Raw genomic sequence first — 15,706 nt, forward strand, 5'->3', positions numbered from 1 at the left:
TAAGTCAGGAAAGAAGTGGCATCTAAAAGGCAAGTACCAAACACCAGCATGTAACACGTGGGACGGACATACAGAAGGTTAACAAGAGTGCAAAACAGTTTGACAAAACATTACAGCAAAGTGTCACTCAGGCAGGCGGCGACCAATCAGACACTTCCTCGCATGTCTCTATTTTTCATGGTACTTTTGTTTATTGCTTGTTGGCTGGAAGTTTCAAGGGCAGCACAATGGTGCAGTGTGAACATGCCCCACAGCAAGGCTGTGGTTTCAGACCTTTCTGTGCGCCTGTGTGGGTTTCCTCCCACAGTCCAGACATGTACATGCTAGGTTGACTGGTGCTTCAGTATTGGCCGTAGGTAAGGATGCAGGCTGCGTGAATTTGGCTTACAGTGCAAACCACTTTTGTTTAGTCAGTAAAAGTAAAAATACCAGTCCAGTACTGCAGTATTATTTGGGCATTTAAGTGCAGATTTGTTCTGTTTGAAGCCAATTAAGTCAGACTGGCTAACACTTAACTTATCTTTAGCTTTGTTACGGCAAAAAAACTGAAATGAGAAGTTTTTTTTTTAACCTGGTAATTAAGCATTTGGTGCATGTGTTTTTTTTTTCCTGTTTGTTTGCTTGGTTGTTTAATTGTTTTTGGTTTTTAAATGAGCCCAACCTGAAATAGCTAACACATAGCTGAACTCTTTTTTTACCATCATAAGTGTTGTTCAAATGACTGTAACTCCATTATGCTCATTGTTTTAGAAAGTTGAGAAGACAAGCTGAACGGGATAGGGATGCACCGATACCGATACTGGTATCGGGTATCAGCCTCAATACCACATTTTCTAAAGTACTCGTACTCGTTAAAAGTCCCCCGATACCGGGAACCGATACCACGGTCTGAGACCTGTCTAAGTTTGAGCGGCATGTAAGGGGTTAATCACAGGCGCCGAGTGCCCGCTCCCAGGCCCCGAGTGCAGCTCAGAGCGGGGAGAAGGCGAGGGGAGACAAGTCAGCCGTGTGGAACTATTTCAAAGTGAACGAAGACGCGAAAACAAAGGCGGACTGCAAATTGTGCTCAGTGAAATTGTCCAGAGGAGGCTCTAAAGGTAGCGCATTTAACACAAGTAATTTAATCAAGCACTAAAATCCCAACACGACAACGAGTACAAAGAGTTTACCCACGCTTATTTACCCACGCTTATTAGCACAGAGGAGCATAGCTGATGCTATAGCAGTGGGACGGAAAATAGTTGGGCATTTTAAACATTCCGCCTTAGCCTACTCCCGCCTCGAGGACATTCAGGGACAGCTCAACCAGCCAATAAAGAGACTGCAGCAGGACGTACAGACGCGCTGGAACAGCACGTATTACATGCTCCAGTCCCTCATTGAGCAAAAGCGAGTGCTGGGCGTGTCCGAGCACGAACTCCCCGACTATCTCACCGCTCACCAATGGGCTCTTATGGAGACGACTGTTGTCACGCCCCCTTTGAGGAACTAACTAAAAAAGTGAGCAGCTACGACGCACTAGCCTCTGATGTCATCCCAGCTGTGACTGTGCTAGTGAGACTTCTAAACAGAGAAACAGACGAACAAATTTAAAATTAAATTTTGTTTTTTTATAATTATTTATTCTGTAATATGTTGCAAACAACATGCTTTTCATTTTAAATAAATGTTCTTAATTCCAAACCAGTCCCTTGTTGTTGTTGTTTTTGTTAAATTATAGGACTAAAGTTGTTACCTGTAAATTTAAATCATGTTTTTATTAAGTACTCGGAATCGGCGAGTACTGAAATGCAAGTACTTGTACTCGTTTCCAAAAAAGTGGTATCGGTGCATCCTTAGTACGGGATATTCGGTGTGTCACAGTAACACAAAGCATTCACAAAGTACTGCTGTCTGAACACGGGCAGCATAATCAGCTCCTCGATCATTTTGGGCTAGAGAGAAAATCAAACAGAAAGCCCGAGCTAAATGTTACAATAAAAGTTAAAAAAAAAATGGTTTTAGAGAAAGTCATGTCACAGAAATAGTAGCAATTTTATAAATATTTAATATAAACATAATTTAATAACTATAATTATATAATAATTCAATTTGGTAGCACTATGTAATACAGCCCAGGACCAACCCAGTAAGCTTGTTTGGTCATCAAGCTTTTAAAAAGTGCAAACAGCTAACTTAAAAAAATAAAAACCTCCATTTACTGTGAATGACCTGTAGCAGTGTCTTCATGGAGACCCACGCGCTTGAGTCATGTTCACTTCAAATGGAAGTTCAAGTATTTTCAGCTCACACAGACTCGTCCTTCTTCCTATAATTTCTGTATGTTTTGTGTCTTTATCCGATACAGCTGCATCTAAAATTCACTCCACATTCGATCAAAACACATCTGAGTGACAGGACTTTACACGTTGGGATGGACAGCTGAGGAGAAAACGCATCTTGGTGAACTATTAATTCTACACAGCAGCAGTGTCCATACAGTCTGCTCAAGCAGGTATGTGTGTGTATGTGCGTGCATCTCACCCCTCCAGCACTTCCAGCTAATATGATCTCTGCCCCAAGGCTGCTTGTCAAGCAGCCAAGTGCTGCTCCCCATATTAGAACGAGTTTAACAAAACACTTCGCACTTCTTAGCTTTCGGTCTCTCATCTTCATCTCTCTGCTTGACACTTGCTCTCTTCCCGTCTCTTTTGCTACCGTATGCAACTGTTTTGCCTCAAAGCAGCAAGCGAACTGCCAAGGCCTGGCCTCCTCCCCCTCAGCTGGCAGAGTTCATGCTTTTTACTCGTACGGATAATTTTTCAGAAAACAACCGTGAGGTGATCTCTGTGGTTTCCTTGGAAAATGCTGCAAAGTGAAAGTTCAGAAATGATGACACCGACTGTTCAGAAGTTGCGCTTTTGTGCATTTGCATGTTTTGTAGATGGCAGTCTGCCGGCAAAAAGGAAATGATGACATCTACATATCTTCCTCTGTGATAGTTCATGAGTAACTATGATGTCTGAAAACTAGAAAAGCGCCACAGAGAGACATTTCATGCACAGGAAGAGATGCGCAGACATTGATTGACGATAAGTGACAGGAAAAAAGCTGATGCGCGTAATGAGCACTTAAAGCGTCTGCACAGCTATGGTACACTTACACAGGTGTTTTCTCTTCTGCCTGATTAGATGTCCTCTCAGAACCGTGCGAGCACTTTGTGCTTGACTGACGTCTGGCTTTCTCCATAACTTTAACAACAAACACTCCTACATATCTTTTCATAATACTGCAATAAATATGCAGCATATATAATATACAGTAAAAAAAAAAGACTATAGAAATTTCAACAAATCCAAGATTAGCCCAGTATCAGCTCTAACACTAACGTCAACACCGCCTGAGTAAAACTGTATCTGAAGCATCCTGCTGCGCTTTTTGTGTTTATCAGAGTTTGTTCACTGAAACAGTTGCTTGTCGCTGCTGGAAACACGGCTGATGAGAGAGCAGAGACGGGTTCACATAGTAAATGTGGCATGGAACAAAAATAAGGGTGAAAACAAGGAGTGAAGTATCTATTGTGTCTGCAGAAGTGCCTGTAATCAGTGTGCCTCTGTGAGCCTTTACTCAAGCACGGATAGTAAAATCCCTTTTTTGTTTCACCCACCGGTTAGTTTGATTTAGCCACAAAGAATATTTGGTTAGGTCAACAAAAAACGCACTGTTTTACAGCGTTGAACATCTAAGAAGGCTCCATCTTCTAGCATGAAAGAAAATCTTTCCCTCCACATCTAAAGGTGTCAGCACATTTATTACAATAAGAGCTTATGTGGTCTTTTTTTTTTTGAGTACAGTCCTATCGGAGGTTGGCCAGAGTTTTTCTGGTTAGGGTTAGACAGCAACTGATTTTTAAATATTTACGGCAGTTAGTCACAATATTATCACAGATTACACGTAACTCCTATCTTGACACTACAAAGTACAAATACTTCGTCACCGTACTCGAATGTTCAGGTTTCTGTACTTTACGTTTTACTTTTACGCCCTACTTTTTTAAACAGATATCTGTACTTTCGACTTCTTATAATTTCAGAACAGGCTCGTTACTTTTGCTTTAACAGATTTTGAGGGGAGTTACTATTTGACGTCCCTGCAAGCCTTCAAACATTAAAACAAATATGAGAGTGAACAGTGACACATGAAAGGCAGTCCTGTTTCAGTATTAATCACCAAGTAAAAAGAGATGAAAGAAGCAAAATTGTTTACCAAATTCAGGGGTTAAAGTGGCTCGGTGTTTTTAATTAATTACTCCGGGTCTCCGTAAGTTATGCTTGCAGTACTTAAGCAACTAGCAAGCCCTACTGAAGAGGGGCACACATAAAGAGAATTTATTTTATTTAAGTAGCAGGTCATTTCAGTGCTATCAGCTCAACAAACATTAGCAAACGCACAACCTGTGTGAAGTTTGTCTCACGGTGTGTTGCAGCTAAAGGTCCAGCTGCTGTATTTCACAGGGAGAGAAAAGAAAGAAAGCTAACTTCGCTCAGAGATGGAGAACGATAAGAAAGGAGAGGAAGAAGAGAGCTTTGATTTAAAGGTGAGGACTGCTCAGTGGTGTTAAATGTAAATGTGAAGCTTATATGTAAGTCCTCATGTTTTTAAATCAGATATCGGGTCTGTACATGTGACATTAGGGTTTTTTTTCATATTGTGAAACATGCTGAGGTCGACTAACTGTGTTATTTAAAGGTTGTATGAAAATCCTCTGCAGGTTAGTGCAGGATAAACAGGTTAGTTTGCTGTAGCGTGAATGTTTCAAAGGTTCCCGCTGGATCCCATTTTAGCCTCTTCTCTACTAATGTTCCTTTAAGAGGCAAAGTCACTCTACAGTGTAGGAAACAAACTAGAGATATTTTTAAAATTCCTTCTTTTTCTCTGCTTATGTTCTTTTTTTACTTTTACTTGAGTAAAGAAGTTGAATCAGTACTTCAACTCTTACTGAAGTATTTTTAACACTCTCTGTACTTCTGCTACTCTATAAAAGTACAGAATATCTGTACTTCTGGCTGTTTCTGTTTTAATGCTGTTTTAGTGTCATCTTGATGCGCCAAAATCACTCTGAAGAAGGCAACTGACTGCAAAGCAATTATTTTATTTTTATTATTAACTGTAATTTGTGCTGATAATTATGTAATAATTATGAATTAAGAGCAATAAGATGCTTTTCAGAGTGTAGTGACTATCGAGTCTCCTAGCATAGTTGTTCCTAACTGTAGCCTGAAGAAAGTTCTAATTAGGCAGAATCATTGAAAACACCTGTGTGGGTTGACAGCTCTTCAACGCAAATGATGCGTGTGCATACACGCACACACACACGGACATGCACAAAATCACTTATTTTGCAGCTCACTTTATTAAAATGATTCTGGGCTGTCTGGCTCTTTGGTGGCTCCAAATAGCAGGAGTCAGCCATTCTTAGAAGTAATGAAGAGATCTAATCTGGGTTAGTCCAACTCTGAACAGTGCTTACTGGCTGCTGTTTTGCAGGGGGAGTTGTGTGTTTTGCTCTCAAGTGTCAATTTGTGGCTTGCAGTGGGTCAAGAACACCCACAATTCATAGAGGCAACTAGGATGAGTGCAAAATGAAGTAATGGGGATGGAGCACCCTTCTTTACTGAAGCGTCACTTCATGATTTAGAGTAATAAGACACGAGTATTTTTCCATAAAATCTTGCCAAGTGGAGTCTCGTCCTCTTCTAATTTCTCTGTGCAAAGGCTGTAGCTTTTCTCACGTGTTGCAATTAGCTGGTGTGTCACTCCTTCTAATTTGGGCATCGGGCCGCTGTGGAGGGCAGTGGGTCAGAACACATAGACAGATGGCAGTGCCACCATTTGCTCATCCCCTCCATCCATCCCTCCCTCATCTCCCAGCCTTCTCTCTGCCTCTCCCTCGCCAAGGCGCCGACATCCCATTGCATCGTATCGATGATGCGGTAGCCCCTTGCGCTCTAGCCAAGGTCACAAATGGATGTCGCCAATTACGCTCCCCTGAGTGCTCTCCGCCGGCCCGCCAAAGTGACATAATGAAAGCAGCGTACCGGTGCAAGTGGATTTAATAATTCTTCGCTGCACCGAGGGAATTTTGCTCCACTATACTGTTATTATTAAAGCACAAAAAAAAATCAAGACAAATAAATCCACTCCCTGAATCTGAAAATATGTGAGGCGGCATGTTATCGCCGCCGCAGACCGTGTGAAGATTCACAAGCCGTTCCCAGTGGTATTAATTTAATTTCCACTCAAATGAGAAATCCCTCTGTCTTTGAAGGTGGTGGGAGTCATTTATCTAATTTGCTCTAGCTGCCTGAATTATGACTCGTATACAAGCGATAGGGTTTAGTGGCATGTCTGCTGCTTTGCTTTAATGTGACGGCAACTGTGTGAATAGAAGAGAGGACAGGCAGTAATTAGCACTTTGTATACACACACCCCAACACACACACACTTTGTCTCATCTTGTATGGAGGAAAGCGGAAAAAAGCTCAGTCCTCTTCTTTTATTTCTCCTTTTCTTCCTTGCATTCCCACCTCCACCTTCAAGCGCTGTTTTCACAAAGTTCTGAAAGCAGTGCTTTGAGGGAACAGGCTGACCTCCAGTGAGCTCCAGCAGCAGAGCTCGGTCTCAGAAGCTCTGCAGCAGTGAAGAGGTTAAAAGCGTCTGTTTGGCGTTGGACCGAGAGTGCATCTCCTTGAGGACCCCCGGGCTTGAAATTGAGTTTGTTCCTGTTTCACAGCGTTCTCTTAATAACAGGAACACAAACCATCACCCCCACCTACACCTTCACCAATTTCTCTCCGTGCTGCTCTCCTCCACATCTCGGGGAGCGCCAAATGAAAAAGCTGTCCGCCAACTTGGGAGCTTGTTCCCACTCACTCAGAGACACAACACATATTTCCCAGGGCGGCGCTCAACTTTTTCGCCATTACTTTTCCCTCCTCTCTCGCCCCCACGACTCCATCGGACTGGTAGGTTAGCGCCGGGGCTCGTGCGCGAGCGCCTGCGGCCTGGCGCTTCATGTCACAGGCATGTGTCAAATCAGCCAGGCCTTCCGATGCCTCTGAAGAGGCAGCGGTGGTCGTGGCCGGCTGAAAGAGGGCGCATGTGTGGCTGGAGTCAACGTGGAAGGATTATGGGCTGTCACAGAACGGCTCGCCTGCAGCGCTGTCGATGGCTCGCAGCAAAGTTGTCTTTATAAAAAAAAAAATATATATATATAGACACACAAACACAAAAAAAGAGGCGAGTATAGATGGAGGAAATGGCAAAGCACAGCAGATGCTCAAAACTTCATTTCCACCCCAAAAGACATGGTCATACATTTCAGAAGGGAGAGTGCAGCCATCACTCTACACAAAGTGTATCAGCACACACACACATATAGCATGTGTACATGCAGAGAAATAGAAGGCAACATTCGACGGCAATCAAAAATGTGCACAGACCAACGCATAAGTGTACATCCTTTCAAGCAAATATGTACGCTCACACATATGTACAGACACACTCATTGATGGCGCAGCTCTTGTGTGAGACGGGCACTGTGACAGCTGTGTAATTGTCTCATCAACACCTCCCTGCTCTAACAAGCTTCTCCTTCTCTTGTCTCTCTTCGAGCCGCCTGTAACGCTCCTCATAGCTGCTGCGACCGCAGACGATAAAAGCCTTCACGGAGATGAGAGGAGCTTCACCAAAACACCGAACGCTCGCTTTTGCTCTTTTATTTCCTCTTAGTCCCTCTCTCACACACAGACACACACACTGGGACACACAGAGCTATTGTCCGTCCTTTCTAGTTTTGTTTTTAGAATTGCTTCGCAGTCCCAACACCAATTCCGTACTCTCCAATTATAAGAACAAGTCCACATAAATTACTGCCTCTCAAGAAAACTCAAACCAATATGAAATAATTTACAAGCATTATTTTCATCGCCAGCGCTCCCCTCCTCTCCTCTTTACAGATGCAAGTATATGTTGTTGTTTTTTTGTTTTTTTTAAAGAAATGCTGATGATGAGCGGTGACAGTCACAGGGAGGTGTGCTGGTTTAAGTCAGGCAGATGAAATGAAGAAATGAAAGGTGGAAATGAATTAAGGGAGACTGATACGATTCCCAAATTGTTCATTTGGTGCTCACAAGCAATGAGAGAGCACATTATTAGTAGATCATGTTAATGCACCACAGCAGGACACTTGAGTATCCAATGATGGTGGGTGATTAAAGTAAAGTAGTTTTCAGGTATTTTTGAGATTGAAAGTGTGAATCCTCGGTCACCGATGAGTTGGACAGCAGTCCAGATCCAGACCCAGATGCCATTCTTTGCTGCTTATTTCAGTCTGAATGGGTTCATGAATAAGGTAGATGTTAATGGATATATTCAACAGCTCTGGTACACAGGAAACACACAGACCAATCACATGCTTTGTGAGTCATTCCATGTTATGCTGCTCAGCCAATCAAATAATTTATTTAGAGTGCAGGTGGGAAAACAGAAAACTCCACGAGGAGATGAGAGAAGCCTGAAGAGGAGCAGCAAGAAAAGAGGGGTTAAAGCTGAGATGGGTTACATGTGAAGGAAAAGGAAGAAAAGGGGAAACGCAGAGTACAAGTTTTCCTTTTTTTTAAATTAAGCATTTTATTTTAGGATAGCTTTTCCTAAAGGTTTTTAACTTTTGAATGCAAACTTTGATTAACTTTGAATGAGAAAGAATTAAATATATTGAAATATCTTGCACTGAATTCTGATGCACGTGGAACTTTAGGACATTCTGGACCTCTTTCATTTTTAACTGACAGCCCTGCTGTATAGTAAAGAAACAATCGTGGCTTATCAGGCACAGCTGTGCTGCAGAGTGAGAAAAAGTCCAAAAACTAAAGAAAAAAATATGATTTTATTTGGGGTAATAAGTTACGAGCTGGAAGAAGTGCAAATAGATTTATCATGACTGTGAATGTGTTTACATTTTATTTTTACCTGTTGAAAGACATTTCATTCAAATACTGGCTTCAAATTTAGCGATCTACGATGGAGGAGTGCTGGCAGACTATACGCTAAAATGTTATGTCTGTAACATCTGTTCCCTGAAGGAGGCAAACGAGGTGCAACACAAGGTTGCCTCCCTGTGCAGCTGGGCTCGATGAGCAGTGGTCATCGAAATGATCGGGCTGCTCATAAGTCATCACAGTTCATCTCCCTATCATGTTTTCAGTTTGGAGTAGGGCTCATGGTATAGTGTTGGTTTATGAAGTTATTTATGTTCCAGTTATTCAGTATTTCATGCGCTGTATTCACTCTGTTGTTTGTATCCTCGCGTCCTGTGTGTGCTATTGTTTGTATAGTCTGTGTCTCAGTGTCTTATTGTGATAGTCCTGTGTAGGTGTTCTGTTCTGCTTCCCTGTTTCGTCAGTCAGATTATGTCCAGCCGTGTTTCCTCTCTGCCTCGATTCCCTCTTGTGTATATAATGTCTCTGTCTCCTTCTGTCCAGTGTTGTGATCTCCTTCTTGCTGTTTCCTGTCTGTATAGTAATTCCATGTATAATTCTGCCTGTTTAGTATCTCCCAGTTAACCTTCCCAGTTTAGTTGTTTATCTATAAACTCACAGTCCTGCCTGTGAGTCTGCACTTTGGGGACATAACTCTGCCTAGCACACAGATCCACTAACACTACCTTAAAGGCATGAATAGACGTGTCTTCAGCCAAGACATGCGGGGCTATGACATCCCACACTATATGTGTTGTATCGAGTGAATCAATTGAAAGAGAACATATCCTCCAGTACCAACTTGGGTCATCTTGGCACTCCACGACTCTCCGCGTCACTCTCTCTGTAACTGCTTGGGGGTTCCAAGCGATCTGAGGTGATCCAATGTGATGTCAACAGTGGGGTCACTCGATGAGTCATGTGAATGTCTCCATCACAAAAATCAAAACCACCATTTTTGAAACCTGACAACAAGGGAAATGGCTACACAAAAAAACATGACCGAGGTTCCCAAGTCTGACACAAAGCCATACACCATATTTGCCTTGACATCCTCCATTGTTGTGGCGTTCATGTTGCATAGGTACAGGTGCAAAATAATAATTGACTTTAGGCCATGAAAAAAGATCAGAGGGGAAAATGAGTGTAAAGTGTAAGTGTTAGCACATGTTGGAAAACTTCAAAGGGCTGTTCAACTTTCAGTTGTCATGTCAAGACCCAGATGCACAGAATATAATCTTATCAGAATTAGCTTGAATCATGGCCCTCTTTGAAGATTTTCTTCATAACAAAGCAGCTTTTTCTTTGCTTATCACCATGGTTACTATTCCAAGACCCATCTTAAAGTAAAATGAGTCTGATGAATGTGTGTCAACATTAGATTCTTCTTCGTCACTCGACTGAAGTTATCTGGGCTGCTTCACTAAATTTCCCTAAGTCTAGTTTTGTTTGACGAGATTTGAAGAGTTCATCAGAAGAAGAAGAAAAACCTGTAAAGTTTCTTCAGGCAGTATTGACTTTCATTTTACAGAGAAGGGAACAAAATCATGTGGCTTCCTGGATGACAAATGAGCTGTAAATAAACCACAACACATGGGAGCAGAACTCCAGGCTGGGATCACACCCAATACATAACATGTTTGTGTTGCTGCAACTGCTTACCCACAACATATGTTACTACACATTATGCCAGCGTTCTTAGTCATTTTTCTTCTTTTCCTACCTTCTTGCTTAATACTATTTTGATAATTACTGAGTTAATAGTATTAGTAAATATTATGTGTAATGCATTTTAAAAACCTTCATAGAGTTTTTTGTTGTTGTTTCTTTGTTTCTTTGTTTGCTTTTTTAAAATAAAACTGTTGCAGAAAACCTTCTTTTATTTTCAGGCTATAAGAATTTTCAAGCAGGCTCCACGAAGGTTTGCATGTGTACAACCTGCTGGCTCTCATCCACTGTGTAATAAACTAAAGACTCGAGAGAGACAGAGAGATGCTCTCTCTCTCACACACACACACCTACACACACACACACACACACACAGTTCAACACTGAATGCTCATCACTGATAAGAAGGTAGTGATCTGTGACAGAGTGGAGCAGCCATTAAGGGAAGGAACGACAATGCAGTGACTGCATCTTTTCTTGATGAGGTTTGCCTTTAAAATGTGGATTGGATTAGATTACAAACCTGAGTACATCAGCTAATTCCTTATTATAATGGTACATTTTTTTTAATTAATCTAAGCACATTTTAATGTATTTATGCTACTTTGTACTGATCGTAAAAGCTGATGCCAGTTAACATACTTTCTGGTACCTTTTTGGCCATGAATAATTTCAATAATCACCTCCTCACCTAACAAACTGATTATAATAATTTTGAGTAAAATGTAACTGAAATGTATAAACGCAAAAGTTTATTTACTCACATAATTAATCATTAGGGAAAATATGCTTAGTATAAATTGAATGCATACCAATCCAGTACATTTCATTTAAATTTAATGTTTTCCTTTGTACTTATGCAAAAAATTACTTGAAGAATTTACATCAAATCACTAAGGCTACGTTCACACTGCAGGTCTTAATGCTCAATTCCGATTTTTTGATCAAATCCAATTTTTTTGTCTGCTCGTTCACACTACAGATAAAATGTGACAGCAAACGCTCTAGTGTGAACGCTCAAAGCGGCCGCATGCGCAAAAGAAGACGTCACACACAACGCGCTCTGTTTAGACCCAGAGCAACAGTATTGTTTGACTGATGGCCGTTAATATAAAGACTTCGGACTTTACGTTTCCCAATTTTTGCTTTAAATTATTCAGTTATTTACATAATAATGTAAATAACCTAATAATGATCCTTATTGCTGTTTTAGAGAGGAGGTGCTTCAAAGGATAGTTGCAGATTTCTGTCAGAATCTGCAGATTATACAGTACAAATAAAATGTTCACGTTTCTCCAACGCTGTCTTCCCAACAGTTTCACTGACATCTACACTGGATGGCCAGGAAGCATTCATGATGTCTTCTCTGGCGGATACGGGTCGCTAAGGGTCAAAAAAATTGGATTCGATGCGCTTTCTCCTGCAGTGTGAACGTAGCCTTAAAGTCAGCATTTTGAGTTTAAATATTTTCTTCAGTGTGTCCAATCACTTGGACCTGTAGATACATGACTATAGACGTTACCTCTATTTTTAAAACTGTAAACAGTAAGAAACCACCAATGGGAGAGAACACTGCCAGCCTACAGAGGAGCCCTGCTCAGTAGAGCCACAATAGAGAAACAATGATGTAACAGAAATATATGGGCACATTTTTCTTTAAGAGAAAATGAATATTTTACACATTTATGCCTTCATTGTCCTTGTCGTTTCTAAATTTACTCTCAGCATGTTTTTCTACATATCCTCACATCTCCCCATCTGAATAAATACTCACAGTCCTTTCTGGCAGTTTTCCATATGTCTAACTTGCTGTAAAAACGGTGCTTTGTTCACTGGTGTTCAGCTCTTTTTTTTCCCATTTTCTTTCTGTGTTTCTTGCTGTGTCTTTTTAGCATTTGTTGCAGTGGCCCATTTTCCCCACAGGGATCATTAAAGCTTCATCTCGTTACCTCCACACCTACACTAACCTTCCTCCCTCTTCTTCCTCGTCTCATCTTTCTTCAGACTCTCCCTGAAGTTTTTCTCCCCAGAGGCTCTTCTTTCCTCCGAATGTCTCCATTGTGGTGTAAGCCTTTTGTCCTTGGTACCAAGAAAGCAGTACAACCGATGGCGGGAGAAGACTGCTGAGAGACTTATAATGACACGCAGATGCAGATGTTCCCTTTAGAAAAGACTTCGTTTCAACTCTTCACCCTCTGCTTCTGAACTCATATGATAAGTGCCACCAATAGGTTTTAAAGTGGTAGACAGAACAAACAAGTGGAAATGGTATGAAACAGTGTGGACACACGCACGCACACACACACACTCCTCGTGTATATGGTACGACAGCTTTTCTCCGTGTCCCTGGTACACTGCGTAGAAGCACTCTGCCACCCACACACACACACACACACACCAATTTTTGGATAAAAAACAAATATATATATATATATATATATATACACTTGCTTTTTATCCTCACATTAAATATTTTGAATGGCTCAGATATGTTTGCATAAATTTACATAATTATACAAAAAATTGTTCTTTTTGAGTATTTTGTCAAAAATTGAATCCTGAACCCAACTTTTTAATTTTTTGAATCGTTATTTAATTTTTTGGCCTAAAGTTCAGTGTTTAGTCAGGAAACAACTGTTTAATTTCTTGTGAACTTTCCTTGAATTTGGATAGATTTTAGTCTGTTGTTTCTGTGTTACTTGCATTGCAAGTTTTCTTTGGACTGAGTTTACAGAAACAATTACCACATTTAAATGGTATTTAAATCTAGTCCATTCACCCCTGCTTATTTTGTGTGGTATACACAAAAATGTGTAATCTCTTTTTTCTTTATTTCTGACATCGTTTACATATTTTAATTGTATTATTTGTATTTGCTTTATTTTCATAACATTCAGTTATTATATACTTATATAGAAACACAGTTATTCAATTCAATTCAATTCAATTCAATTTTATTTATACAGCACCAAATCACAACAACAACACCTCAAGGCGCTTTATATTGTAAGGTAGACCGTACAATAATACATTCAGAGAAAAACCCAACAATCATATGACCTCCTATGAGCAAGCACTTTGGTGACAGTGGGAAGGAAAAACTCCCTTTTAACAGGAAGAAACCTCCGGCAGAACCAGGCTCAGGGAGGGGCGGGGCCATCTGCTGCGACCAGTTGGGGTGAGAGAAGGAAGACAGGATAAAAGATATGATGTGGAAGAGAGACAGAGATTAATAACAAGTATGATTCAATGCAGAGAGGTCTATTAACACAAGTTGAGTGAGAAAAAAATAAAAACATATTATTATTAGTTCCCTGTGGAAATGGAGAGCGAAACTAATGAAAGTGGAACGAGCACATTAACAGAAAGTTAACTGGAAAGGAAAAGTGTGGCAGTCATCTCTGTTGTTTTATTTTCCTTCATGGGTCAACAAAAGCAGATTCAAGAATGAGATCTGGACTGAGGCTGATTACCAACTTCCTCATATCAAGCTACTCCTTAAACTGAGAGAACAGCTAAGCATCTTACCTGGGCTGTAACAGTGCCACATGCTGACTAATTGGTAGTGAAGTCAAAAACAGACAAACTGAAGGCCAATATGGGCTGGGCTTCATCAGCAATGCCAGAAGCTGACTGCCTCCATGCCATGCTGCACTGATGCAGTTTGTTAAAGGAATCCTAACCAAGAAACTGTACTGTCAATATTTTAACAATTTAAAACACTGGATTCCTTTGTAAAACACCAGCAAAATCATCAAAATTAAAACAAAAAAGATTAAATATTTTACTATATTGACTATACAATATATAAAAAATGTACCTTTTGAAGTTCTGTTTTTTAAGATCCACTAATATTTCGAGTCAGTCACAGGATGGTGGACTGATGGTTTTTACTATAGAAAATGCCCCTGACAATAAGGTACGTAGAAGTTTGAATGAAGGGTTTCTGCTTAGAATCTACTATTATAACTTTACTGTGTTAATACGCAGGTAACGGGTCTGACTAGAGCTCCAAAAAAGGCTAAATTAAAAATATCAGTTCAATGCTGCCATATTGAGGACATGGCTGACTTTGTTAAGTTTAAAGTAAATGAATAAATAAATAAAAATCAAATTAAAACTGAGCCAGCCATTACTTGGTCAGAAATTGGTGCACAATACAGAGTCCAGCAGCTGTGCAATAATTCTACAGTCAAACAGAAGGTCAATATGCCTAACAAAGCTCATTTTTAACATTTAATATCCATGAAAATAAACAGATCCCTGGCACCGTGTACAGCAGCAGGGCCCCCACGGGACTCCAGCACACAGAGAGTGAGGCCTGAAAACTCAATCTGTTAGGTGTACTAAAGTGATTTTTAGCATTATCCCAGAGTAATAGGATTCCCCCGCATGGTTTATACTTTTTTAATGCAATCATTACCTGGTTCATGCATTTTTGATTTGTTGATTTTTTCCAGCTCAGCGCTATAGGTGTCAAGTTTAACAGCACACAAATGTGGTTTTTTTTCACTAAGGTCTTACTATCATCCTAACACTGGCAAGAATGAATAAGAAGGCTCTTAAAATAAAAACAAGGCAGATATTTATTACATGATTGATGAAATTGTAACAGTTGTTGTGAAGGGGAAAACTTCACCTACAGGCAGAAAATAAAAAATAAATACAAAATCCACAAAAAAAAAACATTTGACAGGCAGTAAATAATGCTTTTTCATCTTTTTAGTTGGGCATTTTTAGTCTATGGGAATGGATTCCAGGTAAAGCCAGCCTCTAGTGGCCACTACAGGAATTGCAGTTCATATTGCTTCCACACTCACCCTAACTTTAAGCCCTGAATGCTGCTGGTTACCTTTGAGGCATCTGAATGGGGAAAAGGGTGATTGAGGATTGTGTGTTCACTGTTAGAGCTGTAAGTCTTATATTAGCATATTAAAGATATCACCTCTCAAAAAAACTATCTGAAACTGAATGTTTAGAGCTTTTTCATGTCAGAGCTTTTGGCTCACAGGAATTATTAC

General features: G+C 40.4%; 1 protein-coding gene across 2 annotated transcripts in view; it reads right to left on the bottom strand.

Moving 5' to 3' along the window:
* epha8 (eph receptor A8) overlaps positions 1–15,706 on the bottom strand; it is a 144,394-nt gene that overhangs the window by 108,633 nt on the left and 20,055 nt on the right. The window lies entirely within an intron of this gene.

Source organism: Neolamprologus brichardi, chromosome 5, assembly GCF_056152115.1.
Source record: "Neolamprologus brichardi isolate AB-2024 chromosome 5, ASM5615211v1, whole genome shotgun sequence".
Lineage (NCBI taxonomy): Eukaryota > Metazoa > Chordata > Actinopteri > Cichliformes > Cichlidae > Neolamprologus > Neolamprologus brichardi.